This window comes from Gavialis gangeticus, unplaced genomic scaffold, assembly GCF_001723915.1.
Source record: "Gavialis gangeticus isolate Ggan-Ray unplaced genomic scaffold, GavGan_comp1, whole genome shotgun sequence".
NCBI classification, from domain to species: Eukaryota; Metazoa; Chordata; order Crocodylia; family Gavialidae; genus Gavialis; species Gavialis gangeticus.
In genome coordinates this window covers 1304676-1309801 of record NW_017729011.1, presented here as the reverse complement: position 1 = coordinate 1309801, position 5126 = coordinate 1304676, and the positions used below count along the sequence as shown (strand labels likewise).

General features: G+C 45.8%; 1 long non-coding RNA gene across 1 annotated transcript; it reads right to left on the bottom strand.

Annotated features, from left to right (window-relative positions):
- Nucleotides 1-2067: 2067 nt before the first annotated feature.
- Nucleotides 2068-3550, bottom strand: LOC109293109. Its single transcript, XR_002096244.1, has 2 exons — nt 3485-3550; nt 2068-2898 (listed from the first exon to the last, which is right to left on the bottom strand). It is a non-coding gene; the product is annotated as an uncharacterized LOC109293109 (long non-coding RNA).
- Between the last annotated feature and the right edge of the window lie 1576 nt (nt 3551-5126).

The window sequence follows — 5126 nt, the reverse complement described above, 5'->3', positions numbered from 1 at the left end:
CCGAAGCACTGAGGTTGGATGTAGACTTTCAAGCATTTGCAGCACGTGCAGGAGTGTAGCTAGGCTGGGGTGACTGGGGTAGCCACCCAGGGTGCTGATTTGGAGTGGGGAGGGGCACAGAAAAATGTCAAGTGCTGCCATAGCCATGTAATCACACCAGCCATATGGCAGCATTTGGAAGTCACTCCTGTCTCCTTGCATCCCATGGCCTTGGGGACCCTGCTTCTTTGTTATGCCTCTGAGCACCTGAATTCAGGGGCCTGAAATAGCACCTGGGGAAAGCCACCCAATTTGCACCTGAATTTCTGGCCTGTCCCCATCTGGTTCTGCAGCAGATCCAGCTAGTGCAACCTGCTATTTCAGGAGGACTCCACTGGCAGCAGTCTAGGGCACTGAGGAATCAGTCCAATGTGAGAGCAGAGCCTGATGGATGGCAGACAGCAGGAGAGAGGGTATTCACACTGGCTGATCGCACCAGACAGCTCTGTGATGGTTTGTTGAAGAGGTGTGAGGCCCATATAGGCCCTACAGTCCCGCTGTGCTTCATAATCTGCACGACATAATTTTGTTTTTACCTTTTTGAGGCTGGGGGCATGTAAGTCAAATTCTGGCTGCTTCTGTCCCAGTCCATAAGGGCAGGAGAAGACAGTGCCATAGCAAGAAGGGGGCGAGCGGGGTGACTGCCCCAGGTGCTGAAGTGAAAGGGTGCCAACAGGTGCTGCCCTGCCAGGGTGGGGTGCAGGACAGAGCCTCAAGTGGCTTGTCTGGGGAGCTGTGGGGACAGGGGGAGGGTGGCTTCTGCTGCTGTGTGCACTCCCAGGCAAGCATGGGGGGCATGTGATCCTGGAAGTACTAGGATTCACCTATCCTGAACACAAGTAGTGGGGCATCATCATGCTGGGTGCACCAAGAGACACCACAAGAAAGGTGAGCCCATGGATTCCTCTGCCCCTTCTGAACTGCCGTGTTACCTGAGGTCAGGCTAAAAAGTGAGTCTGCAGCCCTTAGAAGTGCAAAGCAGCATTTAACAGACTGTAGTATGCTCTCCTAGGCTAGGACCAGATGTTGCATTTGTCTTTGGACAAGTTGGGTGCCTGTAGACATGCAGGATGCCTGCTCTGATGTATTGTAATTATAGTGTGTCGGAGCAGACTTGATCGAGTCTGCTGGAGCGTGCTAAATAGCATGCTCCAGCAGCCTTGGCATCTTGCGTATTTACTGTCCCCATGCTTCAAAATGATGGCAGAGGCACTTTAACTAAAGCTCCTTGAATGAGTTTTAGTTAAAGCGCCCTCACCACCATTTTGAAATGTGGGACACTGAATATACGAAACACTGCAGGTGCTTTAATCAGAGCAGCTCCTGAGAGTTTACGTGCCCCTCCCCCCCTTACCCCCAGAGCACATGTAAAGATGATTGTTGTACCTCTTTCTGTCCCAGAACAGAAATATCCTGGGATTGTCTTGTACACAAATCATCCTTCTAATCGGGGTTTAGTGCGCAGCTGAATGTACTGCTAATTTTGTGCCATTGATTCAATGATGCAATCCCAGGATAGCTGTTCAGATGCACTATGTGATGTGCTGGAATAAACTATTCATCCTGGGACAATGAACATGGACATCTGAATGATTGCTGACTGGTTTATCCTGGGACAAGTACAATGTCTGTTTATAGTCTAGTGGAACAGGACCAGTCTGTGTTCTACATCACGATGGTCACGTGTACACATGCCCCGATGGTGCCATTGTTACTGGACTGTCATTTAGTACTTCCTTTGGGAGGTCATGTCGTGATTTTTGCCCATTCATGCTAGGTTGCTGTCGTGCATTGCTACAATAACGTACCATCTCATGTAGACTGGCCCAGTGACTCCAGCATCTGCTTGCAGTAAGGTGTCTCTTCCTCTAGCCCCTACCACACTCTGGCCTCCCTTGCAAACATATCTACAACACAGAGAGCACTTGGGGAACCACACAATGTAGTCAGACAAAAATTTTCATTTCGAAGTTTCTTTACCACTCAGAAATCTTGTTTAGAAATGGGAAAAGTCTGCTTTTTATTTTGTTATTTTTCTTTTTTCCCATAGAACTTAAAAGTTTCCAGGTTTGAACCTGAATGTTCCAGGAATGAGTTTGATTTATTCTTTTTCATCCCCTCTGACTACTCCCCCTGCCACTCTTTCCCTCCCTCTTCTTCCTCTTTTGTTCTTCCCTCATGACCAAGTGAAAAGATTAAATAAAAAAGAAGATAAATAGAGTGGAAATCAAAAATCCCTGAAATGCCAAACAAAATATTTTGAAAATCCCCATTTGCAAAACTAAGGCTTTTAATTTTTTTAATGTTCTTTTTCCGAAGCTGCAGAATAGAAGATGGCTGCATCATTACTTGCAAATGCATGTGCTTCACTTTTCTGATCAGTTCTGTTGCATGATCTGTGCTGTGAGGGTTTCACAAAGGATATGCTAGTAGAAGGCGCAGGGAGCTAAGAGGGTACTACAGAGGGATGGGCCATTTGGAAATCACAATAAAGAAAATTAATTAAGACTACAGTGTGATGGCTACAGGGCAGATAAATGTTCCCCCATGCTCCTGAACATCCGTTTGGTGGCAGTCTGGGGAATGTTTGGGTTAACTGAGGGTTAACTATGATGTTGAGCATGGAGCTAGCTTCTCATCCCAAGTTCATAAAGGTGTGTTTGTCCTTTTTCCATGTTCTCACGGGCCAGAGAAAGTAGCAGTTGAATGCGCATAGGCTGAAAGCCCACTGTCACATAACTAATTGGAAAAGCCTCTTCCACAGGCATTGTGCGATTCAGCGGAACTGCTAGTGGGGTGTCCTCTCCAGGCTTCTGCACTTGGCACTTTCAGGCTTTGCACTGTGATTATTCTCTGTCCCTGGAACAGCAGGGAGAGAACAGAACTGCTGAGTTTTATTGCTGGCCAAGTCAAGCAACAAGCAATTTCCACTCTTTAATCAGCAAAGACACAAATACAAGCGGCAACATCTGTGTGCATTTATTGTGCATCTAAAAGTTCATGTACATGTATAGGTAGACCTGTCATATGTTTATTGGCAATGTATTTTCTGGCCACTAGATGACTCTGAACTATATAGGGCTCTACACAGGGTGCAGCCCCAGATAAACAAGGGTGACAAAGCTGGTTCTGAAACTGTATGGAAACCTGTTTGCGATGGTAGCTGTTTTCTTTTATTTCACCATGTTTTAAAATAAATGGCTTCCATACAAGCATGACAATAGGCATGATCCATAGGGTCCTGGCTAGCAGTGTTGTAAACTTTGTAGCAGGCACATTCAGCCATACACAATGGACAAAATTCTTCTTGTGTGCCTCTACCAGATATGTCATGACAGTCTTTTGTGACGGCACTGGATCATGAGCAGAACATGGCAGCATGAGTTCTGTAGTGCAGAGAAGCAGTGAAGCAGTTAATGGTGTGGGTATTATACAGCTGAATTACCATAAAGAGCAGGAGTCGAGCTTTGCAAAGAGCTGATTCTTTTTTTTTCCGGTTTGCTGGCAGTTCTGAAAGAGGAAGAAAAAATTGTCAGAGTCCAATAAAATGTTTCATTTGACAAGAAACACAGTGTCACCTTGCTTTTGAAGAGTCCTTAACTTTTTCCAAATTAAAATTTAAGGACAATTTAAAATTTGGAAAAACCCAAATGCTTCACTTTGAAAGTGTTGCTTCTTATTTTTGAGAGTAGGTATTTTTTCCCCCACCATGAAGAAGAGTTTGGCAAAATCAGTACAGATTTTCATCCTTCACTGTGGCCTAATCAGCATTTCTCATCCAAAAAGAGTTTTACCCACTGGATATTTTCCTCCAGTCCACCCAGGCCCCCGAGTCCTGCAGTAGGACCACACTGTGCTAAGCACTGCACAATGGCAGAATAAAAAGAGCTTCTGTCCCAAAGAGTTCACAGTCTAAATAATGTTGGGGAGCTCCCAATTAATTTGCTGGTTCACTTAGTAAAGAATGCAGCTGGCTGGCATTAAAGACAAAATGAATGGTAAAGCTCAGAGCATAGAGATTCCTAGTGTGATCTGTATAATCAAAGATCTTGCTCACCAGCTCAGGGTGAACGGTACTCTGTTATCATCTGAGCTCTAGAAGAGCAGAAAAGAGGCTCAGACAGTTTATCTGAAAACACTAAGCACCCTATTTACTCCTTTCCAACAGAAATGGATGGTGGAGGACTTGAAAAAGCTGCTGAGAAGAGAAAGGTTTCTCTTTTTCATTTCCCAGCTTAGGAGGGGAATCCATCCGTTCCATCTCTGTTTGCAGATATCAGCTTTCCCTTCCTAACTGTTGCACCTCTCAGCAGTGTGTGCGAGGCGAAGAGGGGCAAGAGCAAGGCATGGAACAATGTGGGCAAAGAATGGGAGAGTGGAAAGTTAGTTGTGGGTGTTTTTATAAGGGGAGTGCAGGGGCAGTGAAGAGTGATGGGAAAGGAGGGTTGTTGGTTGTAGCCGTGTTGGTCTAAGGACATAGGCGGACAAGGTTCTTTGGGTAAATCCAACATCTTTTATTAGACCAACTAAAATAGTTGGAAAAATTCTTCTTTGCAAGCTTTCAGGTACAAACACCCTTCTTCAGGCAGAGGAATCCCTTTGTAACTCCTTTGGATGGGACAGAAGCCAGAAGAGAAGGACAGGAGGGAGATCTTGATTTATGAAAGGAGCTGCCATCCAGGATGACATGCTTAGAGATAAACCTGCTCTAAACGGGGAGGCCTTACTCAGTTTAGGAGCTATTGGCGTCTCCCCAGGAGAGCTGCAGTGTGACCAGCTCCCAGATTCCTGGGGCAGCTCTAGTGCCTAGAGCGTGTTTGTGTCCACAAGCACGTCCAGTCTAGTTAGCCCCATTCTTTCCCATGGACTGGGAGAGGAGTACTTTATATGGGACCTTCTAGATTCACACGGGTGCCACTCTTCTGCCTCCTCTGGAGAACAGAAACCGCCAGGCAGGGCAGGGTAGACTCAAGCATGAGCAGATGGGGGCAGAGCAATGGGCAGGATAGGGCACAGCAGAACAAACAGTTTTAATAATTTTCTGAGGAAAATTTGCAAAACTCTTCATTATCATCAACATTTCCCAT